The sequence below is a fragment of the Lolium perenne genome, chromosome 3 (assembly GCF_019359855.2).
Source record: "Lolium perenne isolate Kyuss_39 chromosome 3, Kyuss_2.0, whole genome shotgun sequence".
NCBI lineage: Eukaryota > Viridiplantae > Streptophyta > Magnoliopsida > Poales > Poaceae > Lolium > Lolium perenne.
Window position 1 is genome coordinate 157,844,466 of NC_067246.2, and position 11,476 is coordinate 157,855,941.

General features: G+C 47.5%; 1 long non-coding RNA gene across 1 annotated transcript; it reads right to left on the minus strand.

Moving 5' to 3' along the window:
* Window positions 1–878: 878 nt before the first annotated feature.
* Window positions 879–3,949, minus strand: LOC139838502 (uncharacterized). Its single transcript, XR_011755528.1, has 3 exons — window positions 3,588–3,949; window positions 2,412–2,492; window positions 879–1,161 (listed from the first exon to the last, which is right to left on the minus strand). It is a non-coding gene; the product is annotated as an uncharacterized lncRNA (long non-coding RNA).
* Between the last annotated feature and the right edge of the window lie 7,527 nt (window positions 3,950–11,476).

Here is an 11,476-nt window from a genome sequence, read left to right on the forward strand (position 1 = left end):
CAGCCGAAAAGTACTCGACGATTATGAAAACTAGGGTTTGTAAACAATGATTCGATGATCTCTTCGTCCCTCGACTCCCCCTTTATCTAGGAGGCGGAGCCGAGGGTTTCGTTTTGTACAAGTTACAGAGTCCGGGACGGTTTCTAACTCATCCCGCCAGATTACAAATAACACTTCCTATTACAACTCTAACTTTCCTTAATATATCTTGGGCTCCCGAATCTTCTTATTCTTCGGGTAGTGGGCCTTCAGTAAACCCCGGGTACTATCTTCGGCAGGCCCATTTGGGATGCCTATGTCACCCGGTCAGGGGCCCGGTTGGCCGGGTCCTGGGCCGGCTGGCTCCCTTCCTTCCTTCGCGCGCTTCGGATGGCGTCGGGTCCAGCTCCATGCCCATCTTCACGTCCAGCTGCTCCTCTCCTCCTCCTGACCATGGTGTGTCCTTATCTCCGGGGCCTTGATGCACCTCATACCTAATAACACAAAGAGTGTCAGCATGAGGTAGCAATCCATCCAATGGGGTACCGAGATCGAGGGTAGTGAGGAGCGAGTTCACCTTATCATGTAGGGCTTTGACTCGAGCCCGCTGTAAGCCCTAGGAGTAGGAAAACCTAGAGCGTGCAGGTAAGAGGGGTTTATGTGCATGAGGTCACTACAAAGTACCGTGAGGTCGCCTCGCATTCCCAAGCATATGGGTAGGCCAAGCAACAGCTCAGCACGCCCATGCACACAACACCCACCTCAAAGGCTCACGATAGGCTTTCCAAGCCTGGGTGCTTCACCTTCCTGTGCACTTCACACATACACACACTGTGCACAGGATACGAGGGTAGAATACAGAGTGAATATCACAACATGACTATGTATGACACAAAAGATGGAAATAAGGTTCATATATATAGCAACGCTCTAATGAGCAAGATCCAAATGACACTCAGAAGGGAAACATATCCCATCAGTACATCATACATAAGGTAGCCAAATAGTCTGGGTACAGACCAGAACCAAATTGGACTAAGAGTCCTGAAGATAATCAAGCGGTGTTTCCATAACCAACAAGCCACAGGCTGCTGCCTTAGGAACGATCCTGCTACGCAACGAAGTCATCGTCCGTGAACTCGACAAAGTAGCCACCTGCGTACTGCTCATCATCTGTCGTACCTGTTTGTCAAAAAGCGTGTTCCGGAAAAAGAAGAAAAACGAGGGTAAGTACCGTTGGCACGTACTTGCGAGACAAGACCAGCTATGCTTGCTGGTGGGCGGTGTAAACTTCGCCCGGCTATATGGTGGAGTTTAGCGGCAGCAAAGCACTAACCAATAGAGACACGCTACAACATCCGTCTAATAGAGAAGGTAAGAGAGCGCATATTCTAGCAGTTCTATACTCTTCAAACAAAACCCTGCCATTGCGATTCCCCTTAGCCAAGAGGTACTAACAAGGCACTCACACAGTTGACAATTTTATATCCATTCCATTATAATAGGGCTAACTTACTACGCAAGTAATTAGCGACAACTTTAGGTATAAGTTGTTCTATGATCGAGTTAAACAGCTCCAAGTCGTCCATAACCGCGGACACGGCTTATCGATAAGATTTAACCCTGCAGGGGTGCACCAATGTTACCATACACGCATGCTCGAACCCGCTTAATTACGGCGGAGTCTCACAACAAGACCGTTCCCAGATCAACAAGAATGCCTAGGGGGGCCACCCGACTAAGCTACCCGAAACGAAGTTCGGCCGTACTCCGATGCGGACTCAGGGTTTGCGACAGCGGCTAGGCGTGCGAACCACACGCTTTCGCTAAACGTCCCGCGGGGTACAATACAGAAATAAACACCCGAAGGCAACAGGAAGTAAACACCCGAAGGCAACAGTAAGTAAAGCATGGCATACATGGCATAGGCAAATAAAACCAAGGTTGTGGCCCCCTTTTCAACAGACTTGAGAAATGGTAATGGGTGATGGGGGGTCCCGATAAATCCTCCCACGAGTGGTTAGCGCGCTCAGTCTTAGAAACAGATAACAAGAACTCAGGTCCTAGGGGACATTAGCAAGTCAAAGTTCCGATGCTTTCGCAAAGGGGCTCACAGATGCCTCTGCATATTATATCCCTTAGCAATTTTAAGTTGTAGCAAAAGTTATCAACTTCATTTTCGAAAAGGTAGTACATGTGTCAACATCCCAACAAGATATCCCGAACATTTCGAGATATCAACAGAAAACCCTAAACTCGCCTACGACTCGCAAAGCTGGCAAACAACAAACAATAGGTAGGACGAGGAGGTGTATCTCGGAGATATAGGTAACAGGTGGATAGGACACGTGACACAATAGAATCGCAACATAAGGATAGCAATAGATCAAAAGAGCATGTAAAATGTAAAATAGGTGAAGGGGTGGGCTCGCCTGTCAGATCAGAGGTAGAAGCACCGACACGATCCTCCAGAGGGAACTTGTACTCCTGCTCGTACTGCTCTGCGTCGGCGTCTACTCGAGAAGAACCAAATAGCACATACAAGGAAAGTAAAGGCACATATCAATACAAGTAAATGCAATGCGCAATATGGTGCATGATGGCATGGCAAGATGATTTGTGCAAGGCAAATTAAGTGGGGTGCTCATATTTCACATGAAATGATAAACACCCTCACATATATCTTATTCATTTTGCAAGTTTTATTTTGGATAATTCAGAGATGATGCCAATGATGCATGAGAATGCAAGATTTAAAATCCTCTCACTTTTCTGATGAGAATAGATATAAAATTTGTAGAATTTGGAAATGTAGAATTGAAGTTATAAATTATGCCATATTACTCAAATTAATTCAGATTTTAATTTTGTCCAAATTTTATTTACCCAAAACGCAAAAACAAAGTTCATAGTTGGATAGATCATGAAAAGCTGATCAATTTGGATATAAACTTGTGGTATTTGACAGTGTTTAAGTGCACTTTTTAAATATTCGAAAAGTAACCAGGGGGCATTTTTGTTGAAACTGAATTTTGAAAACAGGCCGGATCCGTGCGTGGCGTTAACTGAAATTATGACACTGAAACTGAAAACTGGACACTTGCTGTTTTCTGTAGAGGGTTTTCTGCACGGATTTTAAAGTGTCGAGAGCGACGAAACTAGGTGGTGCTAGGCAAAACTCTTGACAAGTTGAGCATACTGGATATACCAATATTCGAAAGAAACAAGTTTGGGGCGTTTTGGTCCACCGTGGTGGCGGGAGGTTCGCCGGAAATCGGTACCGCGACATGTGCGAGAAACAGCGAAAACTGAAAACAGATTCTGGACAGATGTTTGATCGAAGGTGGCGTCGTCTACAGGAAACGAAATTGAGTGATTCCAAAACGAAAGTTGTATCCCTTCGTCTCAGCTTTCCAACGGTGCGAAGAACGCAAGCTGGACTGGCCTGTGCTGGCGAGGAGATGTGTCGAAAGACAGGTGCTGTGAGAAGAAAAACTGGGCGTTTTTTTTATGTGAACTCGATCTCGTCTGATCTCGTCTCTCCTTCTCAACTCGGACCATATGAAGCAAGGAAACAAGTAGGAAGGTCAGGTCATGCAGCTGCTCACCCTGGAGGTGTCGACGACGAGGAAGATACGGCAGGGGAGGTCGCCGGCGAGGAAGAAGGTGAGGCAGGGGTAGAAGTCGACGGCGGCGTGGAAGATCTTGGCTGTCTCCACGCGTGCCCAGCTCCGTGAAGTAAACCAGGACGTAGAGGGAACCGTGGTGGCTCCGTTCCACGGCTTAGGTGGGCGCGTCGGCGGCCATGGCGAGTGGTAGACGTCGATGGTGCTCTCGGTGGGTTTTGGAGGAGGCAGAGATGGTGGCGGCGGCGGTTGCTGTGGAGGAAGGAAGGAGGGGTAGGGTTTGGCCAGCTCTGGGTGTATAAAGAGGGAAGAGGGGCAGGTGTCAAGCATCCACGAAGGGGGAAGAATCATGTGGCCATGGAGGTGTTCGTACACGAGGAAGAAGAGGTACAGGAAAGTTTCTCCAACGATGGCTCTCGTTGGCTTCTCCTTGGACATGTACGTGGGGTTGGGCCACCGGTTAGATTAGTTGGGCTGGGTTGGTTAGATGAGTTGGGTTAGCTAGGATAGATTAGGGTTTTTCTCTTTCTTTTATTTTCTGTTTTCAAATCTGTTTTTAAAACTCTTTTGAAGTTGCAAATTTTTCTGAAATCTGGAAGGAGGACAAAATATTTTTAAATGTGTTTGAATTCAGAGAAGAACTCAAGCTTTGTATACCAACATGGTAGGCTTGAGAAATAAAAGAGGGAAAAGAATAAAGGGAGAGGCATAAAGAGTATAAAAGGATACGAAAATATTTGGTACTCAAATATTTTGGTATTCAAATATTTGGCAATCCCTAATGGGCTTAACCATTTGAGAAGGAAGGGATCCCAACTCAAGATCATCTTATTAGCATTGCAAAATAGAAAGAGAGGGGAGATAGGTTTATAGTAACCATATAAGAATTTTGGCATGACCTATTTGAAATATAGATCAAGTAGAGGGATAGGTTTAGGCTTGAGCTTTTCTTGGAACATCACAAGAGGAAGGGGATGAACCAAGAGAGAGGAAGAGAGGAAGAACTACAAGCAAACAAAGCAAAGCCAAAACCAAATGCAATTTTATAAAAGCCAAGGTGATTAAAAGCATGAGTGCAACATGATGACATGAACAAATGCAAGAAAAGGTAAAACGGATTTATGTATTACTCTTGGGATGTTACACCCGCGTCATTGTTCCACTTGGGGGACTTGTTGGTCTTGGTGTAGTGTCGTCGGTGAGCGGGGCTACATCAAATAGTACTAAAATTGGGCACAAATCTTTTATAAAACCCAGCAAGACCATGAAAACTTCTTATTTGACTCACATTCATGAGAGTAGGCCAATTTTGAATTGCTTCAATTTTAGACACATCTACTTCTACTCCATGCTTAGAGACAACATAACTCAGAAATATGACCTTATCTTTGCAAAATGTGCACTTTTCAAGATTACCATAGAGTTTACTATGACACAACACTTGCAAAACATGTCAAATATGTATAGTATGATCAGATTCATTGCGGCTGTAGATTAATATGTCATCAAAGTACACAACCACAAACTTTCCAATAAAATCACGCAAAACATGATTCATCAGTCTCATGAAAGTGCTATGTGCATTAGTCAAACCAAAAGGCATTACTAACCACTCATATAAACTAAATTTTGTTTTAAAGGCTGTTTTCCATTCATCCCCCTCTTTCATCCTAATTTGATGATAACCACTACGCAAATCAGTTTTAGAAAAAACAACAACACCACTCAATTTATCTAACATATCCTCTAAATGGGGAATAGGATGACGATATTTAATAATAATGTTGCTTATCGCTCTACAATCTACACATACGCCAGGTACCATCTTTCTTAGGAACTAGAATAACAGGAACAACACAAGAACTAAGGTTTGAGCGGATATAACCTTTGTCGAGTAGCGCTTGTACTTGCTTCTGTATCTCCTTCGTCTCTTCGGGGTTCATCCTATATGGCGCCCTATTGGGCAGCAAAGCTCCAGGGATCAAATCAATTTTATGCTCAATACCACGCAATGGTGGCAATCCTGCGGGCACCTCCTCCGGAAACACGTCGCTGAATTCCTGCAAAACACTAGAAACAGTGATCTGTTCAATGGTAAAGATGAGCCCGATGAACCCCCGCGCCCGAGGAGCGGCGCAGAAATCGACGATCTTCTGAAAAATTGGAAGGAGTGACCAGCGCCGGGAAACGAAGCCAGAGCTGCTGCTCGGTGTATGGAAAGAGAGGTCTGTTTTCCACGACTTGGAGTACTGGAAGGTCCTCCACACGCCCCACAGCCTCGATGTCATGCACATAACAAAAAACGTTACGGAGAGTCTGCTTGGCACTCTTTGCAACTCACAAAATTCCAAGGATGTGCCGAAAGCAAGATACGATCTGAAACATTTTGGCATCAGGAAAGATCTTCAAGCCCCCGATACTGATGATGACAACGACGATGATGATGATGATCAGATGGAAGGGACTCAACGTCTCCGCAAAAGGGCTAAGAAGAACGCGGTGGTGCTTCCCGCTGCCTGCTTCACAACGAGTCAGGAGGAGCTCGAGCAGTTTTTCCGGTGCCTCCTAGGAGTGAAAGTTCCTCACGGTTACTCGGGGAATATAAGCAGATATCTGGACGTAGCAAAGAAGAGGTTCACCGGGATGAAGTCTCACGATTGTCACGTGCTCATGACGCAGATACTTCCCGTTGCGATCCGAGGGGGATAATGGACGAGCACGTCTGTGATACGCTGTTTGGCCTTTGCAACTTTTTTGACGTTATCACCAGGAAGTCGATCAATGTGAGGCAGCTCAACATGCTTCAGGATGAGATCGTGGTGATACTATGTGAGCACGAGATTTACTTCCCGCCCGCATTCTGTGATATATGCGCCCATCTCCTTCTCCATGTCGTTGATGACATCAGGCAGCTCGGCCCGACGTTCCTCCACAACATGATGCCTTTCAAAAGGCAGAACGGTGTCATGAAAGGATACGTTCGCAACAGGGCCCGTCCAGACGCAAGCATGGCCAAGGGGTTTCTAACCTACAAGTGCATCTCCTTCTGCCAGAATTATCTAAGCACCGAGGATGACAAGGATCATGTTGGTCTACCTCCCAGGACGCACCTCGGTAGGCTCGCTGGAGTCGGTCACCGCGAGGGCTACCTCTCAGTCCATGTCGGCATTGTCAATCAACGCGACGACTTGAAAGGGCTCACCGGGTCGCGCTACAACACTTAAAATTGATCGAACCTTTGGTGCAAGAGAACAAAAGCATGATCGAGTAGAATTACATAGATATGGGCCGGCCAAGGAAGATGGGAGACGTAACCAAAGAGCACAACTCCAACTTCACGCGTTGGTTCAAGCAAACTCAAATGCTTCAAGCACACAGAAAAATGCCTTCTACCGAAGATGAAAAACTCATATATATCTTATCACATGGCCCCAGGCATAACGTAAAGACCTATCAGGGGTACGACATCAACGTTTACAGATTCTACACCGAGGAAAAGGACAGAAATAGTGAAAATCAAAACTCAGGAGTAACTATGCTGTCATACGCCGATGACGAGACTAATGTCAAGGAAAGATTCTTTGGAAGGATCGAGGAGATATGGGAGCTCAATTACTGTGGAGAGACGGTGCTAATGTTTTTGTGAGATATGCCAAGAAGGTCGAAAAAGAAGGCCGATATTTCACCACCATGGTTATACCCGATGCCAAATCGAAGAACGCATCGGCGAAAAATGAGCCATGGGTACTCGGTAGCCAAGTTGATCAATGCTTCTTCATCACCGACCCATCGAGGCCTAACCGTGTTGTCGTGAGGAGGGGCAAGAGGAGCATCATAGGAATGCAAGGAGACGCCAACAAGAAAGACTTGGACAAGAATGGTGACCCGAAGATCGAGGAGGAATTCGACAAGCACTTCGACATGCCTACTACTAGTAAAGTAAGAAGGAAGACCTCCCTACCCTCTAAAGGTTGTCCGTTCACGCGAAGAAATCTCAAGGTGGCCGGCATAAAGCATTCAACCGCCAACAACAGAAAGGGCAAGAAGATTGCGAAGAGACGCTAGAGCTCGGACCCGGGATGAAGAAAATCTTTTTTTGGTCTATGGACATGTGTGTGTGTGTGTTAAACAAGTACATGCATGTGTGTGTGAGAGAGGCAAGAACATGTTTGTATGAGACAAGTAATTTATAATTCTCTACTAATTACTAAATGTTGTGTTATTTATTGAAATCTATATCTATACCTAATAATAAAGGAGCTAAGGTTTCTGCCAAAAAGTTTCGTCAACGCTTTTTTTGGACCATTTTACCCTCCCACCAAATCACATAATCACTGCACAATGTCATTAGATACAGGTTCCTTTTTAAAAAAAATATCCCGTCCGGAACGAACCCACCGTGTATATTGCTTGACGGGCAACAGCCGAGCAGTGGCACCAGCGATGATTGACGTAGACGCGAGCGAGACCGGCGACCGGGGCGCTGAAGGAGGACGTGGATGCTGTGCCACGTTTTTCCTTTTGGGGCGCCAAGCATACGTCGCGTGCGGGGCTTGGGGCGGAGCGGAGGCGAGGTGGCCGTCGGTGTTGGGGTGCTGCACGGGCGGGCGGAGCGGAGGCGAGGTGGCCGTCGGTGGTGGGGTGCTGCACGAGCGGGGCGGACCGGAGGCGAGGTGGAGCGAGCGCGGGCGGTGGGCCTGTGCGGCGCGGTGGATGACGCGGCGGCGATGTTGACCTGCGGGTCAGGGCGCGAGAGGATCCATGGCATCGAGGTGCGGTTCGTTTAATTTTCCTTTTTTCTTCCTATAGCCGATAGCCAGAGCGGAGAACTGCTCTACCGCGCGGCGCGGTGCGCGCTCCTCCCGCCGTCGGCTAGAACCGTGTCCGTGCTCAGAGCAGCGCTACGGTAGTGCAAGGAGGGGAGGCGAGAGGGGGTGGATAGGATTCACGGTGTGTGGCAAGAGTAGATGAGGTGTTCTTCTCCGCGAGATTGGTCGCCATCCACTTCTCCTTCACACGGCCCGCTCCAGCGCTCGACGGAGAGCAGAGCACCTCCCCCAGTCACCCAACCATGCCCGCCCCATCCTGCTCGCCACCATGGACGATCCCCATCCATCTGGCTGATGCGTCAAGTTCGGATTTTCTCCACTGCCAGAATCCCCGCCGCCGCCGAAATTCTAAAACAACGCCAGAGCTCATAGCTTCTCCAGTCCCCCGACCAGAAGCCAGTTCATCTCTGATGCATGAGGTCACCCGTCGCCATCAAGGTCTTCCTTGCACCTGAACGCTGTGCTCCCGCTGCCGATTTAACCCAGCCATAGTCCCTTTTCTCGATCTGGTACGGAATCGAAGGCCATGGTGGCTGGTGCCGCATGCGTGGATGCATCTCCCCACCAGTCGGTCAAAGGGGTGAGGCCCTGGTGCCGCCTACAGCTCCGCACCGGCCAACGACAGTTGCTAGGCTGGATTCCGGAATATTACAACCACAGGTGTCCCAACCATCAATGTGGGTCGGCCTGTGCCAGCGGCCGAGCAGCCCATAATGAACAAAGAACCGATCCAGTGATTTACCAAGGAACGAATTATCGACTCAACACCTACGCATAGTCCCACCTCGCTACCGTACAAGGAATCCCACCGGTTTATATCCTCAAATTTTATGGGTTGTAACAAGCCACTACCAGCAGCAACATCATTGTACGGTCTAAGATATAATGACGGAGAGGATTTTAAAAAGGAAATTGCAAGCTGGGTGGCATGAGGAAGGATCGTAGGGGGCGATCGCCGGAGAGAGATTGGACGGAAGGAGCGCCGATGTTGCCTTTACATTGTATTTTGTAAACATCAGAATTTTCAGTAGTATGTGTGAGATGATTTTTAGCAATGTTGAGAAAATTGCTTATCGATGTCAACTCGGTCGGCCGGTAATTAGCGATTAAATTGGCCAATTAATCGGTGATAAATGAGTTTATCAACCGATAAATCTCATTTATCGGCTAACCGGTGACCACCCGAGTAGCAATTAATTGGACGATTTTTTAAACAATGATTTTTAGTACTACTGTGATTGTGATTGTTGCACAGAATCCCATTTTGTACAAATAAATCAACTATTTGTAGATATTTGAAATGCTTGCTGCAAAGATAGTTATAGGATATTATTGATATACACCAGATTGAATATGGAAGTTGTAATTGAGACCACCCGCTAAAGATAAATTTACATGAAGAAATATGCTGGAGATGACCTTACCGTCCACAATGGACATGATTAGAAGGAAAATAAGAAACCAACAAACACAATGATCTCATTTACGGAGGAGAAAAAAGGTTAAAAAGGATAATTAGCCTAACCTGAAACCTAACTTCTGTTTAGCCATCGGCGATGGATAAAATAGAGGCCAGAGTGTGTGACTAAGGGGAGCGTGAAGTATGATCAGCCATAGAGGGAAAGTTTGGGGAAAATTTGCAGGGGCTTTGAACATCATCTTGAGCACGCACGGCTGCTATCAACTACATCATTGAAGTATTTCTGTAGCAACGCACGGGTTTTGTGCTAGTACCTACTAATAAAGGAAGTAAGGTTTCTTCCCTAATTTTTCGTTCGTTTTAGATTTACCCCCGTTTTTCAAATAATATTACAAAGAATGCCACCTGTTAAGCTAACAAACGGTTCAGGCCTACGAACAAACGAAGCCAGGTTCCTCCGCCCGCGACCCTGGACCGCTCGCGCTCTGCCTCCATCTCGACTCTCTCCGTCGGCCGGAATAAGATGTTGTGGAGGGAAGGGAGGCGGCTGCACAGGCGGGCGGCGGAAGCCACGCAGTGGGCGCCGTCCAATCTGTCCGTGGAGAGGACCCCTCGTCCGTGGCGGGATAGATGCGATGGTGAAGGACAGATCCGCGCTTCCCCAGGTCCGTGGCAGACCGTAGTCACAGGATAGGGATCACGTCGTCCATGGAACGTGGAAGGCGGCGGATTCGTCCACCGGCTGTAGTCGGGTTTGCTCTCATCTATCGCGACGGTGGCCGCTGGATTCGCCTGGACCAAACCGGGAACGGTATTGCGTGCTGGACACCGTGGCCTGTGTCACTCGCCTGCGCGCTGGTGAGGGCATCTTCGCGTGTTAGAGGACACGAGTCTGGTGCGTTGTTCGCCTCCGCCAGTGCTTCTGTGTTAGACGTCTGGTTTCGGGCCGTCTTGAGTTTGTGCTTGGGAGTTTCAGAACAACGGCAAAATTCCAGGCTCGCTGTTCCTGGGGGGCCTGTTGTTCAGCTCCGGCGCAATCATGGTCTCTGGCGGCCGGTGACAAGGGATTAACTTGTCAATGCCTACGGGTTGTAGACTAGGGTTTTAGTTAGAAGTAGAGGGCAAGTAGATCTCGAAGGTTTCAGCCGAAAAGTACTCGACGATATGAAAACTAGGGTTTGTGAGACCATGAATCGATGCTTTCTTTGTCCCTCGACTCCCCCTTATATAGGAGGTGGAGCCGAGGGATTCGTGATGTACAAGTTACAAAGTCCGGGAAGGTTTCTAACTCCTCCCGTAATATTACAAGTGTTCTCTCCTAATACAACTCTAGCTTTCCTTAACTAGCAAGTTGGGCTTCCGAATTCTTCTTATCCTTCGGGTCGTGGGCCTTCAGTAAACCCCGGGTACCATCTTTGGCAAGCCCATTGGGGATGCCTATGTCAGTAGCCCCCGAGATTTTGCTTGAATCGTAGAGTCAGGGAAAATCTCCACTTTTATATTTACTCGATAACTCTGAACTTCACCACATATCTTTGCATATGAATTTCTATATTGTACAGGGATAATGGTAGTTGGGGCTAGTACATCTGCCGGATCAGGTACTAGTTAACTGCTCTAGT